Source organism: Giraffa tippelskirchi, chromosome 12 (genome assembly GCF_054371585.1).
Source record: "Giraffa tippelskirchi isolate mGirTip1 chromosome 12, T2T-mGirTip1v1.2.pri, whole genome shotgun sequence".
NCBI lineage: Eukaryota > Metazoa > Chordata > Mammalia > Artiodactyla > Giraffidae > Giraffa > Giraffa tippelskirchi.
In genome coordinates, this window is record NC_137286.1 from 46,970,063 (window position 1) to 46,989,753 (window position 19,691).

The 19,691-nt window shown below is 43.1% G+C and overlaps 2 protein-coding genes across 4 annotated transcripts in view; one reads left to right on the plus strand and one right to left on the minus strand.

The window, feature by feature from the left end:
• Nucleotides 1–19,691, plus strand: part of LOC145530502 (uncharacterized) — a 146,767-nt gene that overhangs the window by 105,109 nt on the left and 21,967 nt on the right. Inside the window, exons 3-4 of one of the 3 annotated variants that reach the window (XR_014071844.1) lie at nucleotides 1,272–1,399; nucleotides 2,003–2,118. The exons of 1 other annotated variant lie outside the window; for it this stretch is intronic. The gene's annotated coding sequence lies outside the window, so the exon portion shown is untranslated. Of the gene's footprint in view, nucleotides 1–1,271; nucleotides 1,400–1,808; nucleotides 1,923–2,002; nucleotides 2,119–19,691 lie in introns of those variants that run through there. One more of the 3 variants, XR_014071843.1, reaches the window with a different exon arrangement.
• LOC145530503 (uncharacterized) overlaps nucleotides 16,362–19,691 on the minus strand; it is an 87,779-nt gene continuing 84,449 nt past the window's right edge. Inside the window, exon 8 of the mRNA XM_081551982.1 lies at nucleotides 16,362–18,048. The gene's annotated coding sequence lies outside the window, so the exon portion shown is untranslated. The remainder of the gene's footprint in view (nucleotides 18,049–19,691) is intronic.

Below are 19,691 nucleotides of genomic sequence, written 5' to 3' on the forward strand. Positions count from 1 at the left end.
AGAACCTGTGATCAAATTTTATTTAACAGAAAATATCCACGAGGTGGCAGCACTTTTTTAAGCCCACCTTTGGTTCCTGTGGGTAACCAGAGCCTTAGGGCAAGTTGGCTATTTGGGCTGTGAAACAGAGTGGCATGTGCCTGAGTACACAGGAAAGGGCTTGAGTCTCACTAGTTTTTCCCCTTAAGCGTCACACAAACACCCTGTCCTGACATCCTTTTCAGTTTCACAGTACACAGCTGAGGTTGCATATGGGCCTAGGGGGCTGTATTCTCAGGAATGAGCTCTGAATTAGGAACACGCGCATCAGAAGTGGATGCTCGCTGATCCTTGCCTTAAGATTCCTTGAGGCCTTGATGCCACGTGAGATTCTGGTTCCAGCCAGAATGTAGGAGACAGACTCGATGGACATGAGTTTGGGTAGACTCTGGGAGTTGGTGATGGACAGGGAGGCCTGGCGTGCTGTGATTCATGGAGTCGCAAAGAGTCGGACACGACTGAGCGACTGAACTGAAACCCAACCAAGTTCTGTCTACATGGTAGATTCAGGCCTCTCTAAATCTTGTCTAGGGGTTGCCTTGTAGCTGAGATGGAAAAGAATCTGCATGCAATGCAGGAGACCTGGGTTTGATCCCTGGGTTGGGAGGATCACCTGGAGAAGTGAATGGTTACCCACTACCAACATTCTTGCCTGGGGAATTCCATGCATGGAGGAGCCTGGCAGGCTACAGTCCATGGGGTCACAAATGTCAGACACGATAACACTTTCATTTTCACTTTTCAAGTCTTGTCTACATTGATTATCTTTAATGAGACCGTGTGCTTTCTTCAGTGAGAACATTAGACCTGACTATTCCGTGTGCACTAGGACATGGAGACCTGAGTAGAGACCTGGCCTGGCCTCAGTCCTAGAAAACTCCATGCCTGCATCTGAATGTCAGTGCTCAGATGTCTGGGGTCTGGGGCTGAGGTGGGCTTCTCTGGGTAACCGTGCTCTTCTCTGAGCGGGGCTCCATGGCCCTCCCGGGGGTCAGTGCTGCGGTCGGGCTCCTAGTCTGTCCCCCTGCCAGGTTCACCTTCCCTGGGACGCCTACAGACCCCTCAGGTGGGCTACCTGGTAATCATTCCAATGTTCCAGCACATTCAGGTTGAGTAGGGAGGCAGGTTCACCTGGTGAATTGGTTCCAGGGCACAGGGATCGGGAAGAAAGTCAATGGGCAGCAGGTGAGGCTGCGGCTGTGCTCTCCTTCCAGTCGACTTTCTCCTCCCAGTCGACTCTCTCCTCCCAGTCGACTCTCTCCTCCGAAGAGAACAGAGCTGCCTCTCGTCTCCCAGCCCAGCTCTCCTGTTTTCTCAGCGCCTCAGCGGGACAAGAAAGACAGAGCCTGCCAGAACCGAGGTAGTGTGTTCACCTCTAGCATGAGCTTTCAAACCAGCAAAAAATCACACAGAACCAAAGCGAAACCAGAAGGGGCCTGACTTCTCATGGACAATTGAGGGGAGAGGAGACTGACCCTAGACTTCTTTCTAGGGTCCCAGGAAGTCCCAGGGACCTGGCTCGTTTACACACTGGGGGCCCTCCGACCACAACCATGGTGTTCTGACCAAGGGGACGTAGACTCCAGGTTGGGTGGTCTGGGGACTGTGTGAGTCTCACCCCATCTGCATGGGTCAGGATCACGTGTGTGGGGAGACCACACACACACAAAGATAAGAGAAAGGGAAGAATACATGAGAGCTTCACTTGTGTTTAGGAATCAATACTTTACGGTGTTCACTTTATACAGGCCTGTGCCTGTTTGCCTCTTTACCCCTGGGAGGTTCACCCTCCCTGGGGCTCCTGGAAACTCCTCAGGTGTCTGCCTTGTAATTATTCCAATTCACTAGGATGGGCCTGGTGAGAAGGGAGGCAGGTTCACCTGGTGAGTTGGTTGCAGGGCACACGGATCAGGCAAAGAGCCAAAGGGCAGCAGGTGAGGCTGCTACTGTGATTTCCTTCCAGTCGACCGTCCCTCCTCAGCAGAGAGCAGACCTGCCCCTCGTCTCCCAGCCCTGCGTCTGGCGTGTTTTCTCAACACCTCAGTGGAACAAGAAAGAACCAAGCCTGCCAGAACCAAGGTAGTGTGTTCAACATTATCATGAAAGCTGTAAAAACAGTTACTATCACACAGAACCAAAGGGAAAAGAGGAGGACTTCTCTGGGACCAGTGTGGGGAGAGGAGACCGACCCTACACTTCTTTCTGCCATCCCAGGAGATTACAGGAACCCACTTGTTTTCACTTTAGGGGCCCAAGCAGCAGAGACATGGTGTCCTAACCAATGGTCATGGGACCCCAAGTGGAGGGTCTGGGGAGGTGGTGTCACCTTGGAGGCTGTGGAAATGTGTCCCCAGGTACAGGGTCTGGAGATTGTGTGGGTCTCACCGCCCGCCCCCCCCACGGGTCAGGATCCTGTACCCGGAGACCACATATCTGCTCTTTACCTGCAGTTTGTCTTGTCTCCTCGGAAATTCCCAGCATCTGAATTGAGGGTGTTGCCCTGATTAACCGGTGGTCCTTTTCCTTCTCTTCATCTTGTCGCAGTCATATGAGGTCAAGCACCTTTGAGTGGGTTTCTGCTCTGTGATCTGCTGAGTGAAAATCTTTGGTGGTGTCGTATTAATCTCATAGCATATCACACGTCTAATCACAGGGGTCATGACTGTCTGGTTTCCCCTAGACTGAGCTCATGTAATTTAATTCCTAACTTCATTGTTATTTTAAATTTGAGCAGAGTTGATTTCCAGTGTTTTGTTTTAGGTATATACGAACTTCCTTCAGTTATACATAGACATATATCTATCCTTTTACTGTTTTTTGCCTCATATAGGATATTAGCATTTTTTTCAGTAGAGTTGCCTGTTCTATTTATTCCATAGGTCCTTCTTCATTATCAACTTGATATATATATTAGTGTGTTTATTTTCATTCCAAACTCTTAATTTACCCCTCCCTTCTAACTTTGTTTTGATCATCATAATTTGGTTTTCTCAGTCTGTGAGTCTGTTTCTGTTTTGCACATTAGTTCCTTGGTATGAATTTATAGATCCCACCTATACGTGGTATCTTAGGATATTTGTCTTTTTCTCTCTGAGTTACCTTACTTAGTATAATAATTTCTTAGTACATCTATGCTGCTCCCAATATTATTTTTCTGTTTTATGACCGTGTAGTCTTCGTTTTTCTGTCACTGGACATTTTGGTGGATTCTATGTCTTGGATATTGTAAATAGTGCTACCCTGAAAATTGGGGTGCACGTATCATTTCAAATGATGAATTTCTCCACATCTAAGCCTGGGAAGGGATTGCAGGATCATATGATACATCTGTGTCTGGTTTTTCAGAGAACCTCCATGCTGTTTTCCCTAATGGCTTCACCAGTTACATTCCCACCACGATTGTGGGAGGATTCCCTTTTCTGTACATTCTCTGCAGTATTATCGTAGATCTTTTTGACAATGGCCATTGTGATCAGTGTGAGGTAATACCTCACTGTAGTTTGATTGGCATTGATTTAATAATTACTGGTGTGGAGTATCTTTCCATGTGCTTTTATTATTTTATACCTTGTGAGTACAATTTACCTCTTGAAACTGACTTGAAACTTGGCCCTGTTTGGAATTCTTTTCTCATAACTTACCCCAGGACATTTTTTGAGGGCAGGTATCATTTACAGCCCTGTCATACTTGTGACTATTAAGAGCTCTTCAGCACCTGTTTTATGGTTTCCCTGCTGGCTCATTGGTAAAGAATCCGCCTGCAATGCGGGAGAATTGCAGGAGACATGGGTTCAATCCCTGGGTTGGGAAGATCCCCTGGAGAAGGAAATGGCAACCCACTCCAGTATTCTTGCCGGGAGAATTCCACGGACAGAGGAGCCTGGTGGACTACGGTCCCTACGGTCACAAAGAGTCAGACACAACTGAGCGACTAAACAACAGCAGCACCTGTTTTAATGTGTATATATTGGTCTGAGCCAGCTAATTACTCCCTGCTCCCCCTTTCCATTTTGGCACCCATAACTTTCTTTCCTAAGTCTGTGGTGTTTCTCTTTTGTAATGAAGTTCATTTGTATCCATTTTTAGATTCCACCAGAAGGGGTATTCTATGATATCTCCCTTTCCCTGTCTCACTTCACTTAGTGTGATCACCTCTGGTTTCTTCCCTGTAACTGGAAACGGCAGTGTTTCATCCTTCTGTATGTCTGAGTGATACTGCGCTGGGTATATGCACCCAATTTCCTGTATCCATCCCTCTGTCCTAGTATACTCGAGTTGCTTCCTTGTCTTGGCTATTGTACCTAGTGCTGCCATGATCAGTAGTGGGGTATAGGTGTGTTTATAAATTTTGGTTTTTCTCGGGATCTAAGCCTTGGTATGAAATTGCTGCATCACTTGGTATTTCTATGTTTAGTTTTTTGAGACCCTCTATAATGTATCCCCTAGTGGGTGTACCATTTTATATTCCTACCAACAGTTTAGGAGGGCTGCCTTCTCTTCACACCCTCTGCAGAATTTATTGCTGTAGGTTTTTTGATATGGCCACTCTGATCAGTGTGAGGTGACACCTCGTTGTACATTTGATTTTTCTCTAAGAACTGGTGATGCTGAGTGTATTTTTATGTTCTTTATGGCCATCTCTATGACCTCTCTGGAGAAACGTGCATTTAGATCTGTGGGCGATTTTTTATTGAGATTTGTTGTTGCTGTTGTTTATGTTGAGCTGTGTGAGTGATTTGTATGTGTGTGTTTCAGGTGTTCAGGAACTTGGTTCATTAATACGTAATATTTATCTATTCTCGTTTGGGTTCTCGTTTCATATAGGTGATTAGGGTGTGTTCAATAAACTTCCCTATGCTATTCAGTAGGTAGTTGTTGATCATCTATTTGACGTATATTAATGTGTGTATGTTAATTCCAATCCCTTAAATTATCCCGCCTGCATCTGGAGGATAATGGGCACTCCAGGTCCATTGTGGAGGCACACGGCCTGCCACATGCTCCCAGCTCTCTCAGCCCAGGACACTCCAGCCTTGGGACCCAAGCCAATCAGGCTCCAGATATGTGACAACAGTCTTTTTTTTTTTTTTTTTTGCTTTTTAAAAAAATTTTATTTTTTTTAATTTATTTATTTTAGTTGGAGAATAAGTACTTTACAATACTGTGATGGTTTTTGCCATACATCAACATGGATCGACCACAGGTATACATGTGTCCCCCACATCCTGAACCCCCCCCCGCCTCCCTCCCCACCCTGTCCCTCTGAATTGTCCCAGAGCACTGGCTTTGGGTGCCCTGCTTCATGCATTGAACTTGCGCTGGTCATCTGTTTTCCATATGATAATGTACATGTTTCAATGCTATTCTCTCTCAAATCATCCTACACTCACCTTCTCCCACTGAGTCCAAAAGTCTGTTCTTTACATCGGTGTCTCTGATCAGAGTTAGCATTTCTTTTTCGTTTTTCCCACCGTTTGAACTGGAGTGTATAGGTGAATTACTGCCTCGGTGGTGTTTTTTTTTCCTTTTCCTTCTACCACAACTTGTTTCACTTCTATTAATACATAAATATGTATATATTTTGGGTTTATTCTATATAGGTTATTACAGAGTGTGGAGTAAGTTTCATTGTGTTATACAGTGGGTCTTGGTCATTTATTTTATAAACAGTGTTGGGCTTATATTAGTCTGAAGTTACTCATTTCTCCATGCTCCACATCTTTATCTCTTTGTGACTGGAAATTTCTAAGTCTATGAGGCATTTTCTCCAGGCAACAAGTTCATCTTTATGCATCTCTAGATTCCACCTGGACTGATATCATATGATACTTGTCTCTCCCTGTCCGCCTTAATTCACTTGGAATGATCAGCTCTACTTTCTTTTCTGTGGCCAAACTTGACATTATTTCCCAGTTCTTTATTGTTGAGAAATATTGTCATGTGTACATGTACCCCATTGTCTGTGTCTATCCATTCATCTGTTCTACAATTAACTTGATTCTCTGTCTTGGCTGTTTTACGTAGTGGGGCCAGAATCGCAGGGTGACTCATCTCTTTTAAAATTTTGGTTGTCTCCAGCTGGCTTTCTCAATGCCATCCCAGTCCAGACATGAGACTCCAGACTCCAGGGATGGGATAGTATCCCCAGAGAGGGAGTTTGCAGGGAATAAACTAGGCATTGCTTTTTTTCTTTCTTTTTTTCCTCATGCCGATCCTATGTTGGAGTATAGTTGATTTGTAGTTTTGTGCTTACTGTCAGTGTACAACGCTGGATTCAGTATTGACATATACATACAGTATGTCTGTTCTTCTTTGGATTCTTTTTCCATAGAATTTACTGCAGAAGGTAGAGCGAAGTTCTGTGTGCTTATATGTACCGCATGTTCTTTAAGCTTTGATCTGTCGGTGGACCTTTTGATGGTCGTGTGTCTCGGCCGTTGTAAATAATGCTGCAGTGTGTCATTTTGAATGATGGCTTTATCGGGATGCCAGGCCTAGGTGTGGGAATGTCAGCTCCTCGGCATATTTCCCTTGGAAGTTTTTCTGGCGTGTCAGGGCTGTCTTTTCTAGTAGCTATTGCCAGTGTCCCTTCCTACCAACTGTGTGTGTCGGGGGGGTTCCCCTCTCCTCTTGACCCTCTCCTCCATTTACTGTTTGTAGACTTGTGAGGATGGTCATTCTGACTGGTATAATTTTATTTCTTGTAGTTGTTTTGATTGGCATTCCTCCTGTAATAATTCAGGATGCTGAATATCTTGTCCTGTGAAGGTATGGTTTTTTTCTTTTTCTTTTCTCCTTCATGGTTGCAAGGAAAATACACCTGTTTCAGTTAACTTTTTGATAGTGGGTTGTGTTTGTAATTTATTTCTGCAATGTTCTTTCTAGGACTTTTCCTGAGGGCAACTGTCATTAATGGCCCCCAAAAGGTTGTGAATTGGAAGTGCCAGTAAGCACAGGTCAGGCTTCCTTGGTGACTCAGATGGTAAAGAATCTGCCTGCAGTGCAGGAAACCCGGGTTCAATCCCTGGCTCAGGAAGATCCCCTGGAGAAGGGAATGGCAACCCACTCCAGTATTCTTGTGCGGGAAATCCCATGGACAGAGGTGCCTGGCTGGTAAGCACAGGCGGTCAACTTGTAGTTACAGAAAATGTCCACATGGTGGCAGCGGTTTTCATGCCCAACTCTGGTTCTTGGGGCAACCAGAATCTAAGGAAAAGTTGGCTTCCTAGGCTGTGAACTAGAGTGGAATGTACCTACCTGAGCAAACACCCAAGGGCTTGTGTATCACTACATGTTCCCCCTAAAGCTTCACCCCTTTCCTCCAGACTCATCCCAACCAGGGCCACAGCACCCTGCTGAGGTGCTAGGAGGCTGCACTCTCAAGAAGGAGGTTTAAGATGGGAACCCCAGCACCAGGAGGACTGAAAGCTGGGTGGCATTTCCAAGGTTCTTGAGGCCAGATAGTCATCAAAACATCCTTTAGGTGTGCTAAGGACTATGGCCCCTGTCAGAGCAAACCAGAAGGTACAAGTTTAAGAGGGGACTCAATTAAGGGCACCCTGTCTGGTGGTTTCAGCCCCACCCCAGTCCAGCCTTGGACCGAAGTCTGCTCGGGCTGCAGCCATGGGATAGCAGCCGGGGTCAGGAAGTCAGCAGAAACCAACTCGGCAAGGCTTTTCTTCTATATTCTTTTCTTTAATTTCGTGCCTGTGGTATGCTGCAGTATCGTCGGTGTGCAATGTTGTGCCTGTTGCGAGTATCCAGCTACCTGATTGAGTTATGACATGTATGTAAAGCATACGTGTTCTTTTTCGGATTCATCTGCTGTGGAGGTTATTGCAGAAGGTGGAGCAAAGTTCCCTGTGCTGAATATCGTGTCCTTGTGGACTATCTGTTACATATACAGATTTCTGTGGATATGGTAGAGATACAGATTTCTGTAGAAGGAACAAAGAAAAGAAGGGGATAATCCTTGTAGATTATCTATTACACATACACATTTCTGTGTATATGTTAGTCCTGACTTGCTAATTAATCCCTGGCTTTTCTTTGGTTTTATTAATTTTTTTTGAATTCTTTGTTTGTATTTAAATTCTCAGTCTCTTTTTATGTTTAAATTCTGTTTTATGTTTATGTTATGTTTATGTATTATGTTTATGTTTAAATATTATGTTTAAATTCCTTTGTATCTCTTTTGCCCAGAAGGGACATCACATGTTACAGTCTTCCTCTGGCTGGCTGACTTCACTTGGTGTATGATCCTCCAAGATCTATCCCTGTGACTACCAGTGGCATAATTTCATGATTTCAGTGGTAGTCTTTCATGGCTGAGTATTAGATCATTTTCTGTATGTGCCACATTGCTTTTAGGCTTTAATCTGGACATTTTGCTGGGTCTGCGTTCAGGCTGCTTTAACGAGTGCTGAAGTGAACATTGGGGTGCATGTGACTGCTTGAAAGATGGTTTTCTTGGGATATAGGCCCAGATGTGGGAATGTCAAATGGTAGGCTTAGGTTGCATTTATTGTTTGTAGTCTTGTGAGGATGGCCAATCTGGTGAGATTTGATTTCTCATTGTCATTTTGGTTGCCATTCCTCCTGTAGTAATTAGGAATGCTCAGCATCTGGTCCTGTGGAGGTTAAGTTTTTTTTTTTTTTTCCTCCTTCATGGTTGTGAGGAAAACTTACCAGTTTTAGTTGATTTTTTGAAGGTCAGTTGTGTTTGTATTTTTTTCTGCAATATTCTCCCGAGGACCTTTTCTGAAGGCAGCTGTTATTAACAGTCCCCAAGGTCTGTAGATGACACTACCCTTATGGCAGAAAGTGAAGAAGAACTAAAGAGCCTCTTGATGAAAGTGAAAGAGGAGAGTGAAAAAGTTGGCTTAAAGCTCAACATTCAGAGAACTAAGATCATGGCATCTGGTCCCATCACTTCATGGCAGATAGATGGGGAAACAGTGGCTGACTTTCTTTTTCTGGGCTCCAAGATCACTGCAGATGGTGATTGCAGCCATGAAATTAAAAGATGATTACTCCTTGGAAGGAAAGTTATGACCAACCTCGATAGCATATTAAAAAGCAGAGACATTACTTTGCCAACGAAGGTCCGTCTAGTCACGGCTATGGGTTTTCCAGTGGTCATGTATGGATGTGAGAGTTGGACGATGAAGAAAGCTGAGCACCGAAGAATTGATGCTTTTGAACTGTGATGTTGGAGAAGACTCTTGAGAGTCCCTTGGACTGCAAGGAGATCCAACCAGTCCATCCTAAAGGAGATCAGGTGTTCATTGGAAGGACTGATGTTGAAGCTGAAACTCCAATACTTTGGCCACCTGATGCGAAGAGCTGACTCATTTGAAAAGACCTTGATGCTGGTAAAGATTGAAGGCAGGAGGAGAAGGGGACGACAGAGGATGAGATGGTTGGGTGGCATCACCAACTCGATGGACATGGGTTTGGGTGGACTCAGGGAGTTGGTGATGGACAGGGAGGCCTGGCGTGCTAGGTTCATGGGGTCACAAAGAGTCGGACACGACTGAGCGACTGAACTGAACTGAACTGAGGTCTGTTGAATTGGAGGTACCGGTAAGCACAGGTGGTCAAGTTGCAGTTATAGACAGTGTCCACGAGGGGGCAGCACTTTCCCACCCCCAACTCGGATTCCTCAGGCAACCAGAGCCTAAGGAAGAGCGGGCTTCCTAGGCTGTAAATTAAAGTGCAGTGTGCCTGAGTATCGGAGAAGGCAATGGCACCCCACTCCAGTACTCTTGCCTGGAAAATCCCATGGACGGAGGAGCCTGGTAGGCTACAGTCCATGGGGTCGCTAAGAGTCGGACACGACTGAGCGACTTCACTTTCACTTTTCCCTTTCATGCACTGGAGAAGGAAATGACAACCCACTCCAGTATTCTTGCCTGGAGAATCCTAGGGACGGCGGAGCCTGGTGAGCTGCCGTCTATGGGGTCGGCACAGAGTTGGACACGACTGAAGCGACTTAGCAGCAGCAGCAGCAGCAGTGCCTGAGTATACACCCAAGGGCTTAGTCTCAATACTTCTTCCCCCTAAAGCTTCACCCCTTTCCTTCAGACTAATCCCTGGACCACAGCACCCTTATGAAGTGCCAAGGAGGCTGCACTCTCAGGAAGGAGGCTGAGCTGGGGAACCCAGCACCAGGAGACATGGAAGCTAGTAGACTTTTCCAAGGTCACCGAGGCCAAAGTGTCAGGACACCATCGATTGTGTACCCTAGGGACTGTGGTCCCTGCCAGATCAAACCAGAAAGTACAGATTTAAGAGGCGCCTTAATGAAGAGCAACCAGCCTGGTCGATTCAACCCCATCACAGTCCAGCCATGTATACAGCCTGCTGAGGCTCCAGGAATGGGATGGAAGCCCAGGTCAAGTGATTATTTCATATATGAAAAGAGAATTTTCTGTATATCCTATATGAACACATGGGTGCAAATTTAATGAATGAAAATACAATTTTCTATATTTCATATATGAAAGCATATGTGCATATTTCCTATTTTGTGAATGAAAAGATAAGTACAAATTTCATGAACATAGAATTTTCTATATTATACAAAAGTATGCATGATTTTAATGTATAAAAAGGTGCATATTTCATTGAAAAATAGAATTTTCAATGTTTCATATATAAAGAGATGGGTGCATACTTTATGAATAAAATATAGTTTTCTATATTTCATATATGAAAACATGGGTGCATATTTCATGGATGAAAATGGAATTTTCCCTATTTCATATATGAAAACATAGTTGCTTATTTCAAGATGAAAATAGAAATTTCTTCGTGTAATATATGAAAACATGAGTGTATATTTCATGAATGACAATGGAACTTTTAATATTTCATATATGAAAACATGGGTGCATATTTTATATATGAAAATAGAATTGTTTATATTTCATATATGACACTGTGGGTGCCTATTTCATATATGAACATGGAATTTTCCATATTTCCCATATGAAAATATGAGTGCATATGTCATACATAGAAATAAAATTTTCTATATTTCATAGATGAAAATATAGATGCATATTTTATATATAAAGATATTCATATTTCACAGAGGAAAATATATATTTCATATAAAAATAAAATTTTCTGTATTTCACAGATGAAAATATAGGTGCATATTTCATATATGAATAGAGAATTTTCTATATATTATAGGTGAATATATAGGCGCATATTTCATACGTGAGTTTTCTGTGTTTCATAAATGAAAAGATAGGTGCAAATTTCATATATGAAACAGAATTTACTATACATCATAGTTGAAAATGTTGACTATTTCATATATGACAATAGAATTTTTTGTATTTCGTATAGAATAACATAAGCCCAGCTGTGGTAATGTCAGATCCTAGGCTTATTGTCTTGATCGCTTTCATTCGGGCATGCCTACACTGTCCTTTATTGTGGTTGTTGCCGATGTACGTTCCCACCGACAGTATAGGAGGTTTCCCCTTACTCCAAACTCACTCCTGTGTTTATTGTAGACTTGAGGATAGCCGTTCTGACGGGTGGGATTTGATTTCTCATTGTCATTTTGATTGGCATTCCTCCTGTAATGATTAGGGCTGCTGAGCATGCTGTCCTGTGGCGGAGGTATGGAGTTTGTTGGGGTTTTTTCCCTTTAAGGATGTGAGGGAAATAGACCTGGGGCAGGTGGGGTCGTTTGTGTTTGGAATTTATCTTGCAATACCCGCTACAGAACGTTTCCTGAGGGCAGCTGTCATGAGCATCCGCCCAGCCCTTGTGAATTAAAGATGCCAAGTTCTAGCGGTCAGATGTAGTTGCAGGAAGTGTCCACAAGGCGGCAGCACTTTTTGATGCCCACCTCTGGTTCTCGGGGCAAGCAGAGGCTTCGGGAAAGTCGGCTTCCGGGCTGTGAAATAGAGTGGAATATACCTGAGCAAAAACCCAAGGGCTTGTGTCTCACTTTTTCCTCTTAAAGCATCACAAACACACCCTTCTTGATAGCATCACTTTTTTCACCTTAGCCCTTTTTGATAGCTGTTTTTTCTACTTTCGGAGTCTATCCATATACTGGCTGTAGCCAATATATATTGCCACCAACAACTTAGGAGCATTCTTTTTCTTCCACGCTCTCTCTATATTTGTTGTTTGTCAACTTTTGATGATGGCCATTGTGAATGGTGAGATTTGGTGTCCCTTGTCATTTTGATTGGCATTCCTGCAGCCCTTTAGGGATGCTGAGCATCTTGTCCCGTGGTGGAGGTTTGATTTAGTTTTATTTTTTGGTTTTTTTCTTTAAAGGGTGTGAGGACAATTTACCTTTGGAAGCTGGCTTCCTGGAGTTGGCTGGTTTTGGAATATATTTCTCCCATACCTGCCCCAGGGCATTTCCTGAGGGCAGCTGTCATTAATAGAACCACAGCCCTTGTGAATTGACGTGCCTGTGTGCACTGGTGATCAAGTTGTAGTTACAGAAAATGTCCGCAGGATGGCAGCACAATTTCTTGCCCACATTTGGTTCCTGGGGCAACTATATCCTTAAGGAAAGTTGGCTTTCTGGTCTGTGAATTAGAGTGGAATGTGCCTAAGCAAACACCCAAGAGCTTGAGTCTCACTTCTTTCTCCCTTAAAGCAGCTCACAAACACCCCGTCCAGACTAATCCCTTCTGGGTCCACAGCACACTGCTGAGGGTGCCTATGTGCCTAGGAGGCTGCACTCTCAGGAAGGAGGTTTGGGCTGGGATCCCCAGAACCAGGAGAAGTGGAGGCTCCATGATTATCGCTCCAACTCTGAGAAGCCTTGGTCCCACTTAGCACTCTGGTCCCCACCAGAACACAGCAGACAGTAGAATTTTAAAAAGGGTTCTGGGACAATAGCATTGAAACATGTATATTATCATATGTGAAACAGAACACCATTCCATGTTCGATGCATGAGACAAATGCTCAGGGCCGGGGCAATGGGACGACCCAGAGGGATGGGATGGGGAGGGAGGTGGGTGGGGGGTCCAGGAAGGGGAACACATGTAAACTCATGGCTGATTCATGTCAATGTATGGCAAAAACTATTACAATATTGTAAAGTAATTAGCCCCCAACTAAAATAAATAAATTTATTAAAAAAAAATAAATAAATAAAAAGGGTTCAACGGATGGCAGTGTGCCAGGCTGTGTCAACCCCACCCCAGTTCAGCAGTGGGATCCAAGCCTGCTCAGCCTCCAGGGTTTGGATAGTATACTGGCTGATGCTGTTGTATATTCCCACCAACAGCTTAGGGTGATTGTTTTTTCCTCCAGGCTCTCTCCTGCATTTATTTTTTGTAGACTTGTGATGATGGCCAGTGTGAGTGGTGAAATTTGATTTTCCATTGTCATTTTGATTGACATTCCTCCCGCATTTAGGGAATCAATGGTAGCATCGTTTCCTGTGGTGGAGATTTGCGTTTGTTTTGTCTTTTTCTTTTCCTTAAAGGGTTGTGATCACAATTTACCTTTGGCTGTTGGTTTCCTGAAAATCAGCGGTTTTTCAAATTTTTTTCCAATATTCGTCCCTGATCCTCAGGGCAGTTGTCACCAACAGAATCCCAGGCCTAGTGAATTGAGGTTCCTTTAGAACCTGTGATCAAATTTTATTTAACAGAAAATATCCACGAGGTGGCAACACTTTTTTAAGCCCACCTTTGGTTCCTGTGGGTAACCAGAGCCTTAGGGCAAGTTGGCTATTTGGGCTGTGAAACAGAGTGGCATGTGCCTGAGTATACAGGAAAGGGCTTGAGTCTCACTAGTTTTTCCCCTTAAGCGTCACACAAACACCCTGTCCTGACATCCTTTTCAGTTTCACAGTACACAGCTGAGGTTGCATATGGGCCTAGGAGGCTGCATTCTCAGGAATGAGCTCTGAATTAGGAACACGCGCATCAGAAGTGGATGCTCGCTTATCCTTGCCTTCAGATTCCTTGAGGCCTTGATGCCACGTGAGATTCTAGTTCCAGCCAGAATGTAGGAGACAGTAGACATTTAAAAATGGTTTGAAAGATGGCACTGTGTCAGTCCAGGAGTCAGCCTGAAGCCTGCTTAGCTTCCAGGGATGGGATAGCATCTCAAGTCAGGGAGGTTGGGGATCACAGAGTAGGAACTGCTATTCTTTCCTTTTCTTTAACATTTTCCAGATGCTAACTTGCAGTATAGTCAATTTGCAGTGTTGTGATTTTTGTCAGTATATAGCTTTCTGATCAGGTATTTAATAATCGTGTGGTATCTCTATTCCTTTTTTTATTTTTGCCATAGAATGTCAAGCAGAGTGCTGAGCATCAGACCTTGTGGATTATGTATCCCAGATACACTTTTTTGTGTATACAAAGAAGGAAGGTAGTTAATTTTTGAGATATATCTCTTATAGAGATTTCTGTGTATAGATTGGAGATAAAGATTTCTGTGTACATATAGAATGAAGGAAGGAAGAGAATAATCCTCGTGGATTATCTATTACAGACACACATTTCTTGTTTATGTAGGTACAGAACTCAATTCATTCACGGCCCTTCACTTATTGTTTTTTTTCCTGAACACTTTGTTTGACTTTGGGTTCTCAGAGTCCCTTTTGGATTGTAAATATGCTGCCTTGTATTGGAACGTACCTCAGATACCATAGTCTTCCTCTGCCTGCCTGACTTCCCTTCGTGTGGTCCTTCAGGGTCCATCCCTGTGGCTCCTAGTGTCCTAATCCCCTAATTTCAGTGTCTGTTTTTAATGACTGAGAAATAGTCTACCGGATATACGTACCACCTCCTGTTTCAGCTTTAACCTCTCGTTGGAGATTTTGATGGTTGTGTGTCTTGGCTACTGGGAGTAGCGCTGCAGCATTCCTTAAGGATGTGCCTTTCGGTGAGTCGTTTTCTCGGGATATAGGCCCAGGTGTGGGAATGTCCGATCCTGTGCTTTACCTCTTAGGAGAGTTCTTTCCAGGCGTTCGAGACTGTCCATTTTCCAGGCTGTTGCCATAGTATGTATCCACCGACACCTTAGGGTCTTCCTTTTCCTGCAGGCTCTCTCCCGAATTTATTGCTTGTAGATTTGTGATGATCCTGATTGTGACAGTCGGCATTTGATTTACCATTGTCATTTTGATTGACATTCCTTCAGCAATTAGGGATGCTTAGCACTTTGGCCTGTTGTGGAGGTTTGATTTTTTTTTTTTCCTTAACGGGTATTGGGACAATTTGCTTTTGACAACTGGGTTCCTGAAAGTTGGCTGTGTTTGAAATTTATTTCTCCAATACTGCCCCAGGACATTTTCTCAGGGCATCTGTCATTAGACAAGCCCAGTCCTTGTGAACTGAGGTGCCAGTGAACTCTGGAGATAAAACAGTAGTTACTGAGATCGTCTACAAGACAGCACTATTCAGGCCTCCATTTGGTTCCTGGGGTAACCAGAGCCTTAGGGAAAGTTGGTTTCCAGGGCGGTGAAATAGAGTGGAATGTGCCTGAGCAAACACGAAAGACCTTGAGTGTCAGGTTTTTTTCCCTCTAAAGCATCACACAAACTCCCGGTCCAGGCTAATCCCTTCAGGGTCCATAATACACTGCTGAGGGTACGTAGGTGCTAGGAAGCTTCACTGTCAGGAACAAGCCTTCAGTTGGGAACCCAGCATCATGAGAGGACTAGGCTTGCTGAGCCTTGGCTGCAATTACTTGAGACCTTGATGCCACATGCAACCCTGACCCCAGCCAGAATGTAGGAGATGGTAGACATTTCAATAGAATTCAACGAAGGGCACCGAGCCAGGCTGTGCCAACCACCCCCAATCCCGAAGTGGGACCCAAGCCTGCTCAGCCTCCAGGGATGGGATAGCATCCCATGTCAGGGAGGCTGGAGATCATGGAAAAGGCACTGGTTTACTTACCTTTCTTTAACATCTTGTTGATGCTACAGCGCAACATTGTCAGTTTGCAATGTTGTGACCATTATCAGTGTACACATGGGATTCAGGCATCACATATCTATGGGGTATCTCTATGGTTGTTTGGATTTTTGCCATAGAATGGTGAGCAGAGTGCTGGGCATAGTGCCTTCGAAATTATCTATCTCAGATACACTTTTCTGGGGATATAAAGAAGGAAGATAGTTAATTTTTGTGGTATATCTCTTTGAGAAAGAGATTTCTGTATATGGGCTCAAGATGCATATTTCTGTGTATAAGTGGAAGGAAGAAGGAAGGAAGAGGTTCATCCTTGTGGATTATCTACTGCAGATATACCTTTCCTGTCTGTGTAGGTACAGACCTCCTATTTCATTCATGACCCTTCAGTTGTTTTTTTTTTTTTTTTTTATGGAACCCTAAATGTTTGACTTTGAATCCTCAGAGTGTCTTTTTGGGTTGTAAATTTGTTGACTTACATGTCTATTTTTATTTTGCCTGGAATGTACCTCATACCATAGTCTTCCTCTGCCTGACTGACTCCCCTTAGTGTATGATCCTTCAAGGTCCATCCCTGTGGCTTCCAGGGTCCTAATTCCCTAATTTCAGTGGTGATTTTTAATGAGTGAGAAATAGTCTACTGTATATATGTACACTTCTTGTTTAAGCTTTAACTACTGGTTAGAGATTTTGTGGTTGTGTGTCTCGGCTACTGGAAGTCGTGCTGGAGGTTTGTTGGGGTGTTTGTGCCTTTTGATCGATGGCTTTCTCAGGATACAGGCCAAAGTGGGGGAATGTCTGATCCTTGGCTTAGCAGGACTTGATTTTTTTTTCCAGGCATTAGGAGACTGGCCATGATACTGGCTGCTGCCGATGTATATTCGCACCGAGAGCTTAGGGCGATTCTTTCTCCCCCAGACTCCATCCCATATTTATTACTGCAGATTTGTGACACTGATCATTGTGAGTGGTGGGATTTGATTTCCCATCGTCTTTCAATTGGCATTTCTGCAGCAATTAGGAATCCTGAGCATCTTGTTTGGTGGGGGAGGTTCAGGTTTGTGTTTTTTTTTTTTCCTTAAAGGGTGTGAGGACAATTTACCTTTGGGCATTCCTGAAAGATTCTGGCTGTGTTTAGAATTTATTTCTCTGGTGCTGGCCACAGGACATTTCCTGAGGGGGGCTGTCTTTCACAGAACCCCAGGCCTTGTGAATTGAGGTGCCTATGAGCAAGGGTTGGAGAAGGAAATGGCAACCCACTCCAGTATTCTTGCCTGGAGAATCCCAGGGACAGAGGAGCCTGATGGGCTGCCGTCCATGGGGGTCGCACAGAGTCAGACATGACTGAAGCGACTTAGCAGCAGCAGCGTGAGCAAGGGTAATCAAATTGTAGTGCCAGGAAATGTCCACAAGGCGGCAGAACTTTTCAGGCTCAGCTTGGTGCCTGAAGGCAACCAGAGTCTTAGGGCAAGTTTGCTTTCTGGGCTGTGAAATAGAATAGAATGTGCCTGAGCAAACAGGAAAGGGCTTGAGTCTCACTACTTTCTCCGCCTAAAGCATCACACAAACACTGTGTCCAGACTAATCCCTTCAGAGTCCACAGTACACTGCTGAGGGTGCTTAGGTGCTGGGAGGCTGCACGCTCAGGAAGGAGGCTTGGACTGGGATCCCCAGCACCAGGGGAGGCTGAGGCTAGCTGAATTTTGCCGTGAAATTCCTTGGGGCCTTGATGCCAGGCGGGACTCTTGTCCTAGCCAGACAGAGCACACGGTGGACCTTTCAAAAGTATTCAATGAAGGGTACCCTGCCAAGCAGTGTTGACCCCACCCAAGTTCAGCAGTGGGACCCAAGCCTACTTAGGCTCCAGGGATGGGATGGCATCCCACATCAGGACATGATACAGTAGGCAATGCTTTCTTTCCCTTTTCTTTAACATTTTGCCAATACTACCTTGCAGCATAGACTATTTCCTTTCTGCCATTAGGGTGGTGCCATCTGCATATCTGAGGTTGTAGATATTTCTCTCAGCATCTTGATTCCAGCTTGTATTTCATCCACCTGGCATTTCACTTGATGTACTCTGCATGTAAATTAAATAAGCAGGGTCACAATATATAGTCTTGACGTACTCCTTTCCCAATTTTGAACTAGTACATTGTTGCCTGTCCGGTTCTAACTGTTGTTTCTTGACCTACATACAAGCTTCTCTGGGGGCAGGTAAGGTGGTCTGGTAGTCCCATCTCTTTAGGAATTTTCCACAGTTTGTTGTGATCCACACGATTAAAAGCTTTAATTCTTTGAAAGTTTTTAATTTTATGAAAGTTTTAAATTTGATGATGTAAAAATATATACCTTATTTTATATATGACATATATATACCTCTATTTTTATATGTGAGATGTATACCTATATTGTCATATAAGGGATATATACTGACATTTTCACATAATACATATATACCTATATTGCCATACATGAAATATATACATCTATCTTCATATATGAAATATATATTGAATACTACTCAGCAAAACAGCAAAATGAAAATGGGAAATTTTAAAAATAGAAGATTCCATCAAGATACTGATTTTGATGAGATTTTTAAAAATCACATTAAGTAGTTTTACTCTTAAGTTATGCTTTACAAAGATCTTATCAGTGAAGTCAAGGCAATTAATCTAAATACAGGATAATATGTTTTTATTTAAGATGCTTCTGTCAATGTTCTCTGACAAAACATTTTATTTTCATTATTTTTGATGCGTACATAGTGATTTCAGTTCACAGTGCTCTATAAATAGTCATTTAGCAATCTTCTAGTTTCAAATTAAGTCTTTTGTATCTATTAAGATGTAAGACAGTGTACTTGAGTTAGAAGGGTTATCTTAAGTCTCTAAAAGCATTACTCAAAAGGCACACAATGATTTTAATTATGGTCCCTGGACTGGTATTTGCAAATCTTCTAAATCAGAAGTTCTGGAACTGCCATCTGACAATTTTAGTTAAAAAGCCCTCCAGGTGAATCTGAGGCACTGAAGCAAACTGAAGTTTGAGAACTATTGCCCTGGATCTCCTGGCAAAACTCATATTTTACCAAGCCCAAGTTGTACGAATTATGAGTTATAGTTAAATTTTCATATCATGAGTTATAGTAAAGTTTTCATTCTTTTTGTTACAGAACAGTTGCAAATGAGTGTACTCAGAAAATATATATATGTATATTTTCATATATGAAATATATACCTAGGTTTTCATATATGAAATATATACTGAATACTACTCAGCTATACAGGCAATTACCATAATGGCATTTTCAGCAATATAATCCTAGAGACTATCATAGTAAGTGATATAAGTCAGAAAGACAAAGAGCAATACCATATAATATCACTTATACGTGAAATCTAAAGTATGACACCAATGAACTTATCTATGAAATGGAAACAGACTCACAGATAAAGAGAACTAGTGTTTACCAGTGGGGATAGGGCGGTGGGAGGGGCAAAATAGGTGTAGGGGATTAAGAGATAGAAACTACTATATATAAAATCAATAAGCCATAAGGATATATTATACAGCACAAAAAAATATAGCCTTTATTTGTAATACTTTTAAATGGAGTATAATCTATAAAAATACTGAATCACTATTTGTATATCCAAAACTAATATAGTATTATAAATAAACTGTACTTCAACTTAAACACTGTTCATGGCTATCTAC